At 40.2% G+C, this 19,151-nt stretch overlaps 1 long non-coding RNA gene across 1 annotated transcript in view; it reads right to left on the bottom strand.

Moving 5' to 3' along the window:
• LOC120323057 overlaps positions 1-4,031 on the bottom strand; it is a 31,300-nt gene extending 27,269 nt beyond the window's left edge. Inside the window, exons 1-2 of the long non-coding RNA XR_005563146.1 lie at positions 3,811-4,031; positions 3,155-3,227 (exon numbers count right to left, since the gene is read on the bottom strand). This is a non-coding gene — a long non-coding RNA (uncharacterized LOC120323057). The remainder of the gene's footprint in view (positions 1-3,154; positions 3,228-3,810) is intronic.
• Positions 4,032-19,151: the final 15,120 nt, after the last annotated feature.

The raw sequence follows: 19,151 nt of genomic DNA, 5'->3' as shown, positions 1-19,151 counted from the left end.
TTAGTGTTTATAAATTGCCATCACACACACTCATACAACTGGGGAAAGGTGCTGGCTCGTAGAAGTGTCAGTAAATTCCTGCTGTCTCTTCCGCCTTCTCTTTTTTGTCTTCTAGAATAACTCCTGAATAAGTTTCATAGAGATTATACCTTCATGGCAGCTTAGCTTGCCATCTGCCCTTTTCTCTACATCGCTCAAAATCTGAATCCCGAGGTGTAAACAAAGAAAGCTTGGTGGAGGGTCCCAGTGGATCGTGGGAAGCTGGGATGAATAGGCACGTAGGCAGCACAGACACAAACACAAACACAAGCCTGAGCATCCCTCTTCATGTCAGAAAGTTGTGGAAGTGGCTCATCATGGATAATGCCTGCACTGCTCATCTGGGTGTGAGCACCACGTCATGATGATGCAGAAGGCGGGTGCAGCTGGGAGAAGACCATCTCCCTGTCTTTTATCTCAGTCAAGAAACAGCCCAGCCGTGAAATGCAGCACTGCATGCCTCATTGCCCAGGAGAAGGATGCAGCCCTGGGAGTCCAGCACAGCCAGCAGCAGTGGCCTTGAATCCTGGTGGAGAGCCCTGAAAAGTGTGCATGGGCATGTTGAGCAGTGAGTCACAATCACTTTGTTTTGTCTCCTCTAATGGGCAGAGATGATCTGTAGGTCTTCTGCCTCCCACTCTGACCTCTAACTGAGTCAGAAAGCTGACTCTATCGGCCTCCTGCAAGCTGTATCATGGGGGAGTGATGACAGCCATCTTCGTGATAGTTGAATTCTTCTCAGAGCCATGGTAACAACACTCCTAATTAAGGGACACAAAAAATGAGCAGTCTCCTCCTCCCTGACTTTCATATGCACATGCACACACACACACACACACACAGAGAAAACCCAAAAATGAATGATGCAGCACTCCTCCTGACCTGAAGGATATACCAGCTCTGGAGAGTGAGGATGTACATGTGGGCCACCTCCAACTTTCTCCCTGCCACAGTGTCTGCAGGGTTTCCCCAGAGCCACATGGCAGCAGGACTGTACCAGCAGAACTGCATTTCCACAGACACACTAGACTGAGTTTTGCCAATGAGGATGCACCAAACTGTAAAATTTAGCATCTTTGCCTCTGTAATTTCCTGTTGCTTCACCTGCAAGGTGCTCAGTCAAAGCCTGTCTGGGAAGTGACTGCAACGCATTATCACTGAAGGGGTTGAGGTTTTTTATTTTAACTTCCAGACAAGGGGAATTAGTTCTGTGCCAACCAAAGTGAGCCAGGCTCAGTTTTTTCTTATCCCTCTGGATTACAGAGTGGGGCAGATCCTACAGAGGATTTTAAAGTGTTTACTTTCTCCTTTCTAGTTAACATTTTTTAGTATTGTTTCTACCGTAACACAGCCAGGCTCTGTCCCTGCTGTAATGTGCTGCACTAGATGACACCACAAACTTCTTCATCCAATGCAGACTCCACGAACTGAGACGTTCTCAGGTACTGAAACTTCTCTACCCTCACACAGAAATGCAACAAAACCCACACAAGCTGTAGTTTGCTGCTTTCTTCACTTCAGTCCCACTTTACGTAATCATCACACAAATTTAAACCCCCAACACCCCACACTGAACTCAGGTCGTGCCTTGTTTTTAGCCAATTCCAGGCATCAAATTCCCTTTTCCCATTTTGATCACCCTCATATATACCTTGTCCCTTCCTAGGGTGAATAATTAATTTCACCAGCAGGCTCCTGCCTGTTTATGCCGTACATCCCATTTGAAGTTAATTAGCTGTGTTAAAGTTTTCAAGCTAAAAATAAAACATCCCCAAAGATGCTATCTCTGCCCTTAAAAACACTATTTGTGCTGGCATGCACAAATTCTCTCTTTTTTATCATGACTAGCCAACGGGCTCATTTCCTCTCTCACAGTTTTCACCTCCCTCTGAATTTGCATCGCTGCAGGAGCCCAGGGGCTGTTTAACACACCACAGCTCCCCTTAGCCAGGACCTTGTTGTGGCAGAGCACAGAACACCCACTCAGCTCCAGCAAGTTCTTATTCCAATGAAGCCACGTGGGAAAGTGATTTCCTGGAGGATGATGTAACTTAGTGCTGCAGTGTCAGTTTTGCAGTAAAAGCAATCACTTTCTGACAATAGTTGGGGGGGGGGGGTTCCCTATTAAAAAAAAAAAAAAAAACAACAAAAAACGAACAAACAAACAAAAAAACACCCAACAAAAACAAAAACACCAAAACTGTTATTTTGAACTGTTGCAAAAATAAAACTCTCCTCCTAAGTTTCTGGTATTTGAAAAGAAACCCGATTGGCTCTTTTTCTATGAAAAATGGTTCATTTTCCATAAAGGTGCAGCACATTCTTATCATTATTAAAGAAGATATTATAAATAATATAATATACTACCATTCAAAACCTACAGTATCCAGCATTTCAACACTGACTATTATGATATTTGGAGATACTAGGACATGTACTCAATTCTAAACACTGGGGGAAAAATCCACAACTTTTCCAGATAAATCAAAACTAACTTCTGGATGTCACTTAAATAATTCAAGGTTCTTGCCTTAGCCTTATGAATATGGGTAGGATTTTTCAAAATGTAGATGATATCTGCTGTATGAAAGGCCATTCTGCCTCAGGCAGAAAGTCTATTTAGTCCTGTCTCCTATAGCTGCTTTTCCCAAGGGAAACAAGAACAGGACAAGGACATGTGATATTCTCCTCTTGTATTCTTCCACTCTCCAACTGTTTTCAAGTAGAGGCAGTTGCCATGCTGGAAGTGCTTTCTGTTTAATTAGTAACACACAGTGAATTTATTTCATATGTATTTGTCCAGTCTTGCCTTGAACCCGTGTCAGCCTTCAAAATCTCTTGTCAGGTTATCCCCAACAAATAGGAAAGTTGACTATTTTTTTCTTTTTCTTCTTTTTTTTTTTTCTTTTTTGATTTGTTCAATTATTTTAAGGAAAGATTGGGATCTAGTAAGAGAAATGCATGGTCAGGGCTTCAAGGACACCATATACTGTGAGAGCTGGAAACATTAGAAAATAAAGAAAGAACCTTTTACATCACAGCATAAGCCAACTACTGACCTGTAAAGTCTAGAAAGAAACTGGACTTGCAATCCATTCCATAACTCTGTATTGACCTGTTTCTTGCAGTTTTGTTTGAGGCACTTGGTGCTGGTCATCATCAGAGGGAGGCCCCCAGATTACACAAACCTTAAACAGGAAAGTTTCTGTGTTCACATTCCAACAGTTTGTTTTACTTATTAATTAAGTGAAGAAATATGCAGCTTTGACAAATGGTTGTTTCCCTTCCAGAACTAAACTTCTGCCATTCAGACAAGCAAGATCTACTGACTTAAAGTATGTTACTTCTCTTGCTAATCTGTGGCAGGGAAGTGCACATATCTTCCCATACTTGCTCCTTTGTCTGTGTGTTTTTGAGCTTTCTCCAATCCTGCTGGCTGTTCTGGAAGAAAAGAAGCCCTGATAAAGCATTTTTAAACACTAGTATCCTCTTTGGCTCCTTTTTTTTCCCACCTCCCCCTCTTTTTTTGCTACTTTGGAAGGAGGAACTGCCCAAAGGCAGCTGGGGCTGGGGTAAGTCTTTGACCTTTGTTTTGCAGACACACATCAAAATGATTCCTGCTCCAAAAATCAAAACTTAGTTCTCAATCTTACTATGTAATAGTAAGTAGTTATCTTACTATGTAATATTCTTACTATGGGACTAATTTAAACACGCCACTGGAAACACTTGGACAACACTTAGGGTAAATTACAGGATAAATGCCCATACCTTGTATTTCCTGAGTGGTCTGACAACCATCTGCCTGACTCTACATGGAGCAGCACACTCATGGGGTGGATTTTCATGCACAGATTTTCACTGTGGATGATCACAAATGCAGCTTCTCACAGTGGGGCCTCAGGGGCAAAATGTTTTGAGGTGCCACAACTCAGCCAGAGACCAACTGAAGGGGCAGAAGCTCTTCAACCACTGGGTTTCTTGAGGTGGGTATTAAAAACCTAGAAGGCATCAAAAATGAAGGTGTTTTAACAGATCTGCTACTTAATTATCTCTAAATTGGCAGTATTAAAACTCATCTGCTCCACCAGGTTGCTGTAAAGGTTAATCAGTGTCATTATTAAAGTACTTTAAAAAGGTAATTAATCAGCATTTTTATTTTTACAGCCAAAGCCAACCATCAAAAGACATTTAAAAGATACATGTCATTTTCCTGGCACTTGCCTACCATTTATTCTTTAGGAATATCCATTTCTCAGGACTCCTGCTTTTTTTTGCCTACATCAGAAATACTCAGTTAATGCATGCCCTATCGTAATAGTTACAATTTTGTGTCATTTAACACATTAAGTATCTGCCAAACTTTCTCCCAGGCTTACTCTAAGTGCAATTGAATTCAAATTGAAGCAGCTAAAGCACTTTTGTTTGGAGCAATTTCTCTTCCCTTTTCACAAGGTGAGTGAGTGAGAAGTAGCCAGAGAGATCACTGAGCTGAGAGAAAAAACACAATTTCTGTTCTTTTGGAAAATTCCAATATTTTGTTGTTTGTTTGATGTTTTTTTTAATTTCTGATCAAAGGAAGGGGTAAGTAAGAGAACTTTCTGTGCAACAAAAATGCTCCTTAATTGTACCGTAATTTCAGAGAGCTCAGATGAATTATTCAGTTTTTGAGAAATATCAAGTGGTGTAATATTAGGAGGGAGCCAGGGGTCTCAAGGAAGTTGTACTACATCCATAAGGAAAGCTGGGAACATGAATTACGCCTCCTTTGAGGCACCTGGACTTCGGTGCTGAGCACAAAAAAAAATAGCTCCCTTTTCTCGAAAAAAACGTAAACACTGTGATTTGATATGAACAGCAATGTAATATTTCACTTTGATGGCTTAAAGAAAGAGTAAATGTTTTGGTCTAAGTAGAAAATTCCCTTTGGACACTTTTACATTTCTGTAAAATCTTTTCTTTCGACAGCAAAAGGACAAACATTTAAAAGAATCAATCTAATGAAAAGTTTTAGAAGCTGCCAGCACAGAACTACACAGGAGGGTTTCCCAGCAGCATTCAAAAATTTTAGCCCTTAACCCTTAATCTTATTCTCTACAGTATTTTCAACTGAAAGTTATTGTTTAGGAAAAACTTCTGTTTTCATAGGCATCCATTACTTCTGGCACAGCTAAGTGCTGAAAAGTGAAACTGTGCAGAATCTTTGCAGTACAGGAAACAGAAAAAGCTACAGACTTGAAGTTGTCCTTTCTTAAAAAGAGCTCTGGATTTGACCTGTAGATCTACTATTGAGCTCACTCAGCAACAGGAAGATTTCAGCTATAGCAAAAAACATTGATTTTCATAAGTAACTAAAAATTAATTGACAATTACAAAGCTATTGACTTTTTAATAGAAATTTTAGAGGTGTTTCAAAACCCATCAAATAGAGACATGAAGATTTCTTTTCAAGCACTCCAAACCTGAGATTACCACAATGTCTCATAGGAGCTGTGCACTCAGGACTTTGCCCTCATACAGTTCTGTGGGTCAGGGTCTTGGACTGGGCTGGGTTTCCTTCAGCTTATCAGATCCCAACTTTTTGGAGATGAAGCAAAGTGAGTTGACAATTAGTAATTTTAGAATGACATGATGAGAGATAAACTGTCATCACAGCTCTGAGGGTACGATGAGCACCCTGTAATTCCCAAAGTCATTACAACAATCTGTTTTCTGGGTTTGGGTAGAAATTCCCCTTTTAAAATATGAATTTCGGGGCATATTTCTCTATAATTCTTCACAAAGAAATGGTGTTTGCAAGAAGATCTGTATTATTAAAAAAAAAAATCTATTTACTGTAGGAAAGTTTTATGAAAGGAAGATGTTCAACCGGTCCTGGTTTTGATGTGACAATAATTTCAGTGTGCTTAGTGTAAGCAGCCTTCAGACTGGTGCCTTCACTGTGCCAACCTGAGCTATTCCACATAAATAGATAACATTCACTGAAAACAGTGAAAAGGATGGAACAAGTTATGACATCTCTTCTTGGAGGAGATGACTGTGGGTGTTTATTAGCAGTCTGTACGTGAATTCAGTAATGATATACTCTGTGTTTGCTATTAGCAAAACTCATATGGGAGCTGCTCAGGCTGCTCCAGCTCCCAGCACGAGCAATTCCCACGCGGAGCTGTGGGACAGAGGCAATGGCTCACATGGGTCGAGGGCCCGCAGAGGGGGCACCTCCCTACGGGAGGAGGAAGACACAGAGAAAGAGCTTGGCAGGGACGTGGGACCTCAGAGCAGGGAAAAGGCAACAGAGCATGAAATAGGAGCACAAAAGAGCAACTCTCATGCTCAAAGTCTCAGACTTGCCAGGCCTGCGCAATAACCAATCACTTGTGTATTCCCATTTGTTTTCTTTAGAGGTGACTGAGAACATAAGCAGAGGTGAAGGTCGGCACTTAGGTACAAACAATCCCTGCCCTCCAGGTCTCAGAGGGTGAGAGGCCAGACACATCAGTCCTGTGAAGTTGTTCCTTTAGAGACCACAAAGATGTGCTGATTCACACCGCTTGATTTCCTGAACGCTAATTTCTTGCGGGAGAATACCTGAAGTCTTATTCCTCACAGACTGAGGGAAGGGAAACTTACACCTTGTTCACAGGGCAGTAAGGGCAGCCCTGTTATCTTTCATTTAAGCTTGGTCAGAAGTGCTGTTAAATGCCTTTCTAAACAGCCAGATGAAACACAGTCTCTGCTAAGCCCGTCTTCTAAGCTCTCTAAAATCAGTGATGTTTAACATGGCTAAAGGAGCAGTATTCAGGAAGACCTGAAATCTCTCCACTTAAATTCTGCTGCAGAGACTGGACATCCCTCCAGCTGTGTGTCTGGGTCCAGTTGTATCATTGTTCCTTCATATTGCTTTATTTTAACTTTTTGGTCTCCACTGTCTCAGTCCTCTAAACTGAAATCACTGAGCCTTCTGGGTTTTGGCAGAGGTAGCAATATCAGGTGACAGTCTCTAAACATCTATTCCCACACACCTTAACTAAGTGACTGCTCATGACACTCACTTCCCCAGTGGATTCCCTCTTTAGTTTTTTTCAGGTTTTTTTTCCTGTTAAGGATTGCACGGCAGTGTTCATATATGAATCCTGTCCAACAGGGACTGGGGAGGAGGGGTGATTTAGCACAATTCTGCCTGCAAACAAGGACATAAATATTATTAAAATAGAGCTCAGCTATCTCAACGTAATGTCCTACAACCAGTTTCTGTTTAAAATAGTTCCCAGTAGGAAACTATCCCACTGCTTGACAGATTTTGACTGAGCAGTAGCACCTCCAAAGGAGAGAGCTGGGGTTTTGGGAGGCCAGGGTAGAATGACAGGGACTGAGGCAGATGGGCAGGCTGACTACATCATTGCCCACCCTTACACCTGCCTTGAGAAAGGCAGCTCAGACCTGCAAAATACCCTATGGAAACTTGACCATTCTCTTTTTTAGGTTGGGGTTTTTTTTGTTTGGTTGTTTTTTGCGCGGTTTTTTTTTTAAATAAAGTAAAATAAAAATATTTTAGAAGTGGGTATTACCTCCTGTAAGAGGAGCAAGCTGCATCACCCTTCTTCTGTCACGCACCTTCGGTGCTCCCCTCAGGAAGAGGGCAGCAGCCATGGATGGAGCCTGGCATGGAATGCCAGCCTTTATCTGTGTCAGCCCCCCACTTTGCCATTGTGCCAGTCCACAGCTGATGTGACCCATGTGTTTGACTCACTGCCTTCTTTTGCTTAGCACCCTACGCATATTCTAAGGATCATCTAAGGACAAGTATCATATTTCTCCACTTTGTGACTCCATTCTTGGATTTATCATAGATTTATTTTTTTTTAAGCTGAGGATGAACAGCTGCCTTCTAGTAACACCAGCTCCATGCCAGACTATCTCCAGCACTCATTCCTCCTTGCTACTGACCCTTCTCAAACGTTTCAGGGAAGTACTATTTTGCACAACCCTCTCCTCTCTCCTGCTCCCCACTTGATAACTAGGCTACCTCAGGACAACAGAGCTTTAAGACACTCAGATGAGAAGCAACTGATATGTCTGCCCTGCATTTAACTGGCAGGGTGCAAGAGCAAGTGTTTGTCACAGCTTTTGTAATCTCATGGTTCCCTCCCCAACAACCTGCCCACAGCCAGCAGACTATCTCTGAACAGCCCCCCCTAACACTTATATATTGATCCTACTGAATTTTACCAAGTCCAAATTCAGCCTTTAAAAAACCCTCAAACTTAGATATTTACTGTCAAAATCTGATCCTGATTATCTTGTTTTCATAAGACTTTCACCCACTATTGAAAAGTGAACTGGGCTGATTAGCACACCTGGAAGCAGAGTCAGCACCAGGCTTAGCTGACCATATCAACTTGAAGCATTTGCTTTCTTTTTGGGTTCTTTTCCTTAAAACGTAAAATCTTGCTTCCAACATCAACATCCCTGTTGTTGCAGTTGGTCCCAGAGCCTCCTTTTCCAGCTGGAGAGCTGATGTTTCCTGAAGCACAGCGCTGTGCACACTCCAGCTTGCTCGTTACAATTTACGGTTTCCTCTTCCGCAGCCCTGGGCCACTGCACAATATAAACAATAGTTGTGTCTTGAAAACCATCCAAAACAAATGGGTCTCGCTGCCTGTGCTGCTCTCAGATCTGTAAAGAGAGCTTACTGTGTGCACAGTTGGTTTAATCCTGTGAATAGTCTGGAAAGTATGATATAATGCTCACTTCTTAGTGATCAGTCCTTTGTTGGAGTCTTGCTATAGAGAACTTACCCCCAGATTATTCTTTGCTCTCTGTAGCCTACTGAATAGCTGAGATGTATTTCTAGAGCTTCCTTCCTTTTTCTTTTCCCCCCTCACAGTAAAATTAACCATCTGTAACTAGGAAAGATATAAAAAAGGAGAAAAAAAAAAACAAGGAAAAGCAAACAATCCTCCTCCATCATTATGAGTTGGCAATGCAGTGGTAATAAGCAGCTAGAGCTGGAGTCAATATTTGCCAATATTCTGAACATTCAGAGACATGCTGTGCACCTGGGATTTTCACTAATGTTTCCTGGATACTCAGATTTTTCTTTTTGCCTCCAGCACAGTTTCCTGCTGTCTGAGTAAACTCCTCAGAGATGCTGTTTTTGCAATCTCCTGTGTTTTACAATTCGATGGCAGTTTATCACTCCTTTGAGGAATCCACAGTGGAATACACTGCAATCTTCTGCTGCAGGGTTGTCAGATGTGGGATCTTCCCTACAACTCAGAGCATCTGGTTTGCTGACCTTGCCATGACAGAACCTCAGGTCAGAGTGGAAGGATCTCAGCGAGAGATTAATGCCTCCATGGAAGGGTAGGCTGTAATTCAAAGGAGTTGACCTGAGAGGATAATCTGAAAAAAGAGTCAAGTCAGGTTAAAGACTTACATTTTTTTTCTCAAATCACTCTAGGTCATATACAGTCAACAAGATTTATTTTGAGGTTGTCACCTGGGGTTTTCTCCTTCTCATCTGTTTTCTACTGATGAGAGAGACCCTTTTGTACAGGAAGCAGACTACATATGAAACCCTGAGGGCATGGCTTTTCAATGTGTATTATTACATTTTGCTGTATTTTCATCGTTCTAGTCTACAAAGTTGCCTTATTCTTCTATAAAAAATCTTGATCTATCTCTGCATCAACAAAGCCTCCTAATTTCCTTTACAAATATCCATTCTTTTGTGCCGAGGTAATCTATACAAGACATTGAAATTTCCTTCTCAAAAACAGTCCCCCAGTCCAAAAGTTTTCAAGAATTTATTCGATCAGACGAAGGAAATTCCCACTGGGACTACCATACAGCATCAAAATGCAAGGGATATGGGATCAATTATTCTGACTATTATAACTGAAAAAGTTGAGTGTCAGTCACTAAAGCAGCCTTTGAACAATGGAGTAATAATCCCATTCAATCTGGATGATTCTCCTTTCATTAAAAGACTGTTATATGCCTTCCAGTACCTGCTTTATTCCCTTATAAGCATTGCACATATCCTTCAGCATAACTAATAACTGCTGTGGTACCATGTGAAAAAAAAAAAAAAAAAAAAGACAAATCCACTTCTTTTGTTGTTTAAAAAAGAAGTTATTTGACCAAAGAAATATGTGAGGCAAGTCAGCTCTGAATTATTTTCGATGAAATCAAATCGTATTTCATGATTTTATCTTCATATATTTAAGTACTGCCCAGGTGGGCAAGAAGGCCACTGGCATCTGGCTTGGATCAGCAGTAGTGTGGTCACCACCTCTGGAGGTATTTAAAAGATGTGTTGATGTGACACTAAGGGACATAGTTTAGGGTGGACTAGGCAGTGCTGGGTTAATGATTGGACTTGATGATCTTAAAGGTCCTTTCTAACCTAAATGAATCTATGATTCTATTCTTTCTTTTAAAACTTGTTCTCTAATATTTTATGCCACTGGATTCAGACTAATGGGCCTGTGGTTGCTAAAGTCACTTTTTCCCCTTCTAGTGGTGTAGACATGGTGACAGTACATTTACTATTTCCTACTTATATGGCAAAAGCTTTCAACTGTCTTCAGTTCCCTGTATAAGATGAATGATGGTCAGTCTATTTGATCCTTCTGCATTAACCTCCATGAGTTTTAACTCCACTTTGCAAATAGTAAGTTTTATTTTCTTACACTCACTCCACTAACCAGCATCTGTGCACAGACTTACTGAAATGGAAACCTTTTTCCTTCTGAAAGATGAGGTATTCATTTAGGTGTAGGACCGTAACATCCTCCTGGGAAAATGGCCCCATTCGTTTTTCCCTTAATTGGTTTTCATAATCCCAGATGCTGTTCGGCTATTCCAATACTTCATGATCATTGAGTCGTAGTTTTCTTTGTTGATCATTCCTTTTCTCTACTCCTGCAGGGTTTTTTTCCTACAGATTTTTCTTCCGTGAATATCCAGCCAGGAGGTTTCAAGAATTACTCTTTCTTTGCCCTTGCTTTGCGTGCAAGTTCCAAAATATTTTTCCACTCCTGTAAACAGGAGACTACAGTGAAGTAGAGGTGTTTCCAAAGGGTTTCTGCAAGGACTGGTCCCTGGACTTAGGGGTTTGAGTAGTTTTTTCAGTCTGGATAGAAAGAACAATTTGTAATGACCCCATCCTTAAGGGGAAGGAAGCACCTTATCTTCAACATATGAAGATCACAGGAAAGTAAACAGATAGCAAACAAGATCACACATTAGTGTGATCCTTAGACGTATAAGCAGAATAAATGTAGGGATTTTGTATTAAATTTGTATTTGGAACTGATGATACTGCTTCTGAATCCAGTTGTGCTAGAGAATATAATGGAAGTAGTGCATATGGGAAAATCTGATAACTTCAAGAATGATACAGGACTGGAAGATTTTCCTTTTTGTGGTGACTGACTTAGGGTAGAGCCAACCTGTGGGACACACGTAGCTTCAATATCTGAGAGGAGTGCAGAGCCACAGCTATGAGGTTTTGGCATACCAGTGTCTGCTGGTGCAACAGGCTATGATGGAGAACAGGTCTGGACTTGGGACAACACCTTGTGTCTTTCTTCTTTCTACTTTGTCCTGCTTTTTCAAGTCTTAATGCACTTTTGCCTCTGTCCTTCTCTGCATTGATCTCCCTTTCCAGAGAAGAATCATTTCCTCTGTTTGATCTCCAAAGGATCTCTGCCCGTCCAGATAGATGCCTCTGCTGCCCATAATGTATCTCACTTGATGCTACTGACGCCTCCGGTAGAGAGGACTAATTCACCCTCTTGAACTCCTTACAAGCTTTGGAAGTTCAGATTCTCACCTTTTCAAAAACAGAAAAGAGTAAGTGTCAGCTGCTAGTAACAATCTTTTAAAAGGCAGAGGTCCTCCAAGGATTCTGTGTGCACCAGGATTTTCAGTGTTCTGAGATGCCACAAGGCAGCTCCATTGATCATCACATAACCCATTAAATCATTTATTGTTGAAGTCTCTCTACAAAATCCCTTTTAAAAAACAGAGAGTATTTTGTATTATTTATTACAAAATCCTCTTCTGCCAACAGCGAGACTCACTTCATACAGAACTTCAATAATGGTAAACTAACTGATTTACTGCAAAGTAACTGATTTACTGGAATACCTCTTACATTTTTAATAGCTCTGTCTGTGTGCCTGCTGTTATTTGCACCCTGCAAAGGCGGTAAATTAAATACAGGACAGATGTTCTGAAAGCTGAAAAGGAACACTACAGTTTTAATGAACAGCTACCTGTCTGGGACCTCTGCTGGAAAAAAAAAAAATCCTGTTTTTACGCCACTTCTGATGAATAGGGTTTAAATAGGCTAGAAAGGATTATAGCTACTACTGTTGTCATGGCCATTTTGAAAGGCAGACCCCTGACTGGTGATAAACAAAGATCTTTTCCAGCAGAACAAGGGTGTATCAAGACTCAGAGATTAATTTTGTTCTACTGAAGATCAAATCTGAGAATTCATTTTGGACAATATATTTCACACCTTTTTCAAGAAATAGCCATCTCAGATTTAATTATGTTTTTATGATCTAATGCCCTAACAAGAGTAGTCAATTTTCTCTTCATAAAGTGGACACTTATTCCAGTGAACTGGAGTAAGAACATACTTACCCTTTTTGTAGCAGAGAACTGCAGACCATCTTCATTTACAGAATCACAGAAATTAGGTTGGAAAGACCTCTGAGATCATTGAGTCCAACCTTATTCAAAGTAACTAAAAAGCATCAGAAGTTTAAGTTTAAATAACTCTGTAGGAGAAAGTAGAGTGTCAGTACTATATGGTACAAACATGCAACAGGTCAAATTCAACCTAAGTGCTGCTCCTCTGGATCCCATAGCTCAGTTCAAATTTGGCTTGATGTACTGGAAGTGATGGGAATCAGCTGCAGACTGGTAGCAGGGATTACTGTTTATTCATGGCTCACATATTCTGCACAGTGCAGTGGAAGCAGTTAATGCTATCTGATTCCTTGAAATTCAAGGCATTACAACTCCAAATGTGCCAAATTTTGAATGTGTCCAGCAAGAATAAACAACAGATTGTTTCTACTGAGAGCTGGAACCATTCTGAGCAATACATGAGGAACAGGTACCTCCCAGCCTGATGGTAGTATTTAAATGGTCACACAGTTGAATTCGGTGGATTTTCCCCTCTGTAAATCCCCTGCAAATCTCATGGACGCTGCTGCTTTAGGTTCTGCACATAAAGCCCCATGAAAACAGTATCTCCTTAAACTGTTTTGTCTCAGCTGCCTATAGACCCTCTTTCTAACCCCATTCAGTTCCACACATGACACATGGATTTCAATTCAAGCAGCTTAATCTCATTTTACAAAGTAAGTCTGGGCAAGCATGGCAGAGAGCTGCCAGAAGTGTGGATATTTCTCTTTGCATTTTGATATAAGCCTATTCCAATGACACGCAATTCCACATGAAGATTTTGCTTCACAGGGATACATACTACCATACTACTGATGCAAAGAAGGTTTGTTGAAGCAGGCTTAATGCTACTCAGTAATCTACACTAAGAATTACATCCTTTTCTTGTAGCTGCCAAGTCTCTTAAGCTAATGAATAAGGGAGGAGAACAAAGGGGAGGATATTAGAGCATTGGTCTGTTTACTATCTGATTTAGAACTTGTAGTTAAGGGCTGTGTAAATAAAATTGATAGGGATCCCTTCCCCCAAGAGGTAAGATCAGAGTTTTAGACAAGAAGGAAGACACACATGATTATAGACAGGCAAGAAGAAATTTTTTGCAGTGAGGGTGGTGAAACACTGGAACAGGCTGCCCAGAGGGATGGTAGGTGCCCCAACCCTGGAAGCATTCAAGGCCAGGTTGGATGGGGTTCAGAGCAACCTGATCTTGTTGAAGAGGCCCTTCTTTATTACAAGGGGATTGGATTATACAGCCTTTAAAGGTGCCTTCCAACCCAAACCATTCCATGAATCTCTGATTCTGTGAAAGCAAAAGGAAACAGGCAGAGAATACCAGTCAGTCCATAAGCAGTGCATCCACAGATAAGCCATCCTCAACCTTTCATTTAGCTCACAAAATGATAGCAAAATCCTTTTCCCTACCAGCACTCTGCAGGAATACTGTGATCACATATAAACATGGGAATCAGGACTCCATCCTTCCCACCAGCCTTCAAAAGAAGTCAACTTAATGTGGTTAACAACTCACACTTAAATATGAATGAATTGGAGCAAAATGTAAACCTGACAGTTCAATTATAAAATATGTCAAGGCTAATCCAGAAGTGATTAGCCCCATAGCATCGAATAAGGTTACCAGAGGCATGGCTGACTAATTGGTAACATGGCATTAATTTTTAAATACCAAACAGTACCTTATTGATGTGGGTTGCTAAAAGGACAAAGTGTAGCATTTGGTAACTTGTGGCACATGTATATAAAGAGTTCATCTGTAACTTGAGAAAAAAACAAGATCCAAAGAGTTTTTACAGCTTCCTGGCAGAAAATTACAACTTAAGAAGTTATCAGGACTAAAGCCTCCTTTTTGTCCCTGATGAAGGACTGCTAGCTGGCAACACGGTTGATAAAGTTAAGATACTTTTAACTAGCCAAATATATATATATTTTTTTTATGTAAAGTAGTCTTTCCAGATGCTTGAGAGAGACTGTAAGGGTCCCAGCACAAGGGAAGTTGAAACAGGAATGGGTCACTGGCTTGGCTACCACGGAAATGTGGTAGCTGGGAGCTGTTTAATTCCACTCCTTCAGTTGTGGTTATGATTTTATTTTCCTATAGAAGCATCTAACCTGAGCTTCCTGACATGTAGGGTGGTGCTGTCCCTCCCTTTGGGGAGACCCTCCACGTACATCATCCAGACACAAAGTACAAACAATCTGGAGAAACAGAAGGGGCACCACATCTCTAATACAAGGGTAACACTGCTACTGTTGAACTGTTTAACAGCAGGTCTTTCCAAGTGCTCTGCCTGTGTGAGGGGTATAATAAGTCATGAGAGAACAGGGGGAAAGTAAGGGAATTCCTCTAATGAAAACTATGTAGGATGTCTAACAGCTGCAGCTATGAGCTGCATCTGCACTTGCACTGGAGGGTTTCAGGGGAAGGTGTGGTGATGTCCCACATTGGACAGGGGCTTCAAGTAGTTTCTCAGCTCATCTTCAATGGCAGCATCCACACCTTCACAACATCAGTATCATCCAAATGCCTGTCCAGGAAGATGTAGTAGATGAGGCTTTGTTCAGACAGCTGGAAGAAACCTTGATGGAAGAGTGGTCATTCTAAGGCCACTCAATTATCTTTGAAAGTTTGGGACAACCAGGGAAAGGTCCTCAAGGGCTGAAAGAAAGTGGGTGTCACAGCTACTGTCAAGAAGGAGGATCTGAGGAATGACAGCCTGGTCAGGCTTCCATCAGTCCCTGGGAATGTGATGGAACAAATAATCCATAATCCATAAACAGTATGAAAAATAAGATGATTAGAAGTACTCAGCATGGATAAAATCATGCCTGAACAACTTGATATCCTTGAGTGGCTCAGTGGGTAAGGGAAGAGCACTGGATATTGTGTATCTTGAGTTTAGTAAGGCTTTCAACATTGATTCCCGTAACACCCCCTTTTCCAAACTGTTTAAGTGTAGACTAGGGAAGTGGACAAAGAGATGGACTGAAAACTGGCCAAACTACCAGACTCAAAGTGTTATAATCAGGGACATGAAATCAGTCACTAGTGGGGTACCTCAGGGGTCTACGGTAGGAACAATACTGTTTATTATCTGCATTAATGGTCCAGATGATGGGAAGTAATGTTCCTTCAGCAAGTTTGCAAACAAGTCAGCAGGTGGTAAGCAACTGTATTGTGTCTCACTTGCTTGTTTTCTCTTAAATTTTATTTCTTTCTTTATTATCTCCCTTTTCATTACAATTATTCATATTAGTAGCATTATATTTTATTTAATTCAATTATTAAACTACTTTTATCTCAAGCCACAGGTTTTTCCAATTCTCTTTCCCATCCCATGGGGGGGTCAGGGAGGGAGCAAGTGTCTGTGTGGTACTTAGTTGGTGGCTGGGGTTAAACCACAACAGTGACACACAAGCCAGCAGAGACAGCAAACAGAATTCTAAGCTGCATTAGGCAGAGCATCATCAACAGGTCGAGGAAGGAAGGATCACCTCCCTCTGCTCATCTCTAGTAAGAAACATCTGGAGTTCTGGGTCCTGTGCTGAACTTCACAGTAAGAAAGAGGGACATGACAGAGTAAGTTCAGAGATAGGTCACAGAAATGATTAAGGACTTGGAGTATCTTATACATGAACATACACAGAGAGCTGGGAATGCTCAGCCCAGAGAAAAGGCTCAGGGAGGGTCTTTTCTGTGTGCCCAGTGATTCAGAGGCAGTAAGCCCAAATTAGAATGAGGGAAATTCCATCTGAACATAACAAAATACTCTGTTATGGTGAGTGTGCTCAAACACTGGAGAAGGTTGCCCAGGCAGGCTGTGGAGTCTCCATCCTTAGAGATATTCAAAACATGACTGGACACAGCCCCAAGCAGCCTGCTCTAGCTGACCCAGCTCTGAGCAAGGGGTTCGACCAAGTGATCTCCAGAGGTGCCTTCCTGCCTCAGCAATCTTGTGACTGCAGAATTCCACTTAAGGAAGATGAATCTCACTGCGTATTTGTACAGCAGTGAGCCTGGTTTTGGGTTGGAAGGCAGACAGCTCTGGAGTCCGAAAAGCATGATTTCTACACTGATTTAACATTTGAATGACCAAACTGTTTTCTTAGGTATCTTACCTCGTGTCACAGAAAGAACTTGGTGTTCTAATAAAGCAAAGAACAGACAAGTATATGTATTTTGCTATGATATAACAATTTTTTAGTATGTATTATTCATTAGTGTACATATACTTCTGTGTGAGAGTGATGGTAAATGAATTTCTCCAGTAGCTGGACAGACACCAATCACTTAATTCATGTTCCTGTGGCAACACAGGAATTATTCTCATATTTTAAATTTTTAAAAAATTTAAATGTGAAGTATAAGTACTCATCAGCTTATTTAAAGTACTTGTTTTATACTTTCATAACTGCTAATACTCATTCTTGTCAAAATAAGTTTCAGAAAGTGTAAATCTTTAATACTTTGAAACAGGTACATTGTAGTTTACATTGTAAACTAGAATCAAGCTTGCAGTAATTGTTGAAATAAAGTTTTTTTGCAAAAACTTATTTACCCTGTTGCTGTCCATGGGTATGGAGAAAATGGCTTATATTTATTAATTATAAGCAGTACACAGTCATTTTTCTGGTCTGCTTTCTGGATTGCCTTCTTTTAAATATATAGTGCTCCAGTTGTGTGTTGTACACACAACCAGCGTTTGCAGTAAAAAACTGAAACAAATACATGCTTAAAGGCAAAGTTATTTTTATAGAAAAACTGCAGGGTAGAGTTAAGGCTATTTATTTGACACCTGGAACAGACATGTTAGGATATGTTTAATTTTTCTTAAGTGTTTTCTAAATTCTTAGATTACAAATCAGATTATTTATTTTGGGAATGGTCACAACAGTAATTTCATCTTTCACTATTAAGGTACTGAATTGTATTTTTAAATTAAAACTCTGTTGATATAATTTGTTATCATGAGATGTATATATAAAAAACCTTTCTTACACACTACTACCTAGCTTTGACTCCCAAATCTCTGATGAAAAGAAAGTTTCTGCATACCTTTTGAAAGAGGAACTTAGATATTAAACACCTTGGTAAGTTACAGCCAGGCTCAGAACAGGATTAGGTTAAAAAATGGATTGTATCTATTAAAATCAAAGGCTGGTCTGAATGCACACAAACTTTTTTTTCCTGTTTCTTAGCATACTTTTGGGGGGATTGGCTATGGATTTTTCTTGTTAAAAATCCTGTGATAAGCACAGTAATCATGATCCTCTGCTTCCAAAGATTCAAATGGAGGAAGGAGTTCAGAAAAAAAGGTCCTGGCTTAAATAACTGAAAGTGATGTTTCTTTCATAAGAATGGTCCTTTATGCAACCTCAGTTCCATAGTCTGGCATTTCTAATATAAATTATTTTGATCAACATATACCATAAAGAGCAAACACGTGCAATGGAACTGACAATATGACGACAATGAGTAAAGCTCCTTGAAATGAGACTTTTGTGAGGTGTGATCCCAAGATCCCAAATCACTTCAGTGAGACTTTTTACATTATGGAGAATGTATGATACTATAACACATGCTGGGAATTTTTAGTATTGCATCCAACAAAACAAAACAGAAAAACCAAACCCTTTAAATATTAATAAGAACCTCATTTACTAAGGTGTCAAAGACATATGAGAAATAAAAATTGAAACACCTGGCAAAAATGCATTAAAACATAGTGACTGAAAAGAACAAAACAAAACATAGCAAAGCAAAAAAGGAAATAAATAATGGATGAATTAGTGGTTCCTTCTGCATTGTTAAAAACACAACAGAGGATCAAATGACATTAAAAAAAACCCAAACATAAAAGCTTCTTTCTGGAAGAAGTGTCAACATTCTCAGAACCCATCTTTAATACAGCAAAAACATAAAAAGGAAAAAGCCCACAAACAAACAAACAAAAATTCACATTGCTTATTAAAGAAGTTTTAGAAGACTATTTTTTTCCTTCTGGGTTGATTTTTTTTGTCAAGTTAGGAAGCCTATGGGGTTAGAAAAAAATATCTTTGTTCACCTAGGGGTTGAAATAGGTGTGTAAACACTGTATAAAACACAAATTAGGCAAATACATACAAAATATATGCAAAAAAAAAAAAAAAAGAGAGAGAATTCTATAGAAGCTATTCATCTTGCATGCAGTCCCACAACAGTGTTAATGTTTTTCAGTATGTCTGGTGATTTCCAGAGTGATGTTTGCTCAGAGAGTGACTGATGTCCCTCACCCCTCTGTTTTCACTTTATTTGATTCTCATAGCAGAGTCATGGGGTCTGTTACTGCTTTTATTAAGGTCTCTGGGAGTTTTGCCATCTCCTCAGGTTTCACTTTGATAAGAAA

Source organism: Pipra filicauda, unplaced genomic scaffold (genome assembly GCF_003945595.2).
Source record: "Pipra filicauda isolate LSUMZ 115617 unplaced genomic scaffold, ASM394559v2 scaffold18_size4552066_pilon, whole genome shotgun sequence".
Taxonomy (NCBI): Eukaryota; Metazoa; Chordata; class Aves; order Passeriformes; family Pipridae; genus Pipra; species Pipra filicauda.
The sequence above is the reverse complement of the archived record's forward strand: the minus strand, read 5'-3'. Positions and strand labels throughout refer to the sequence as shown.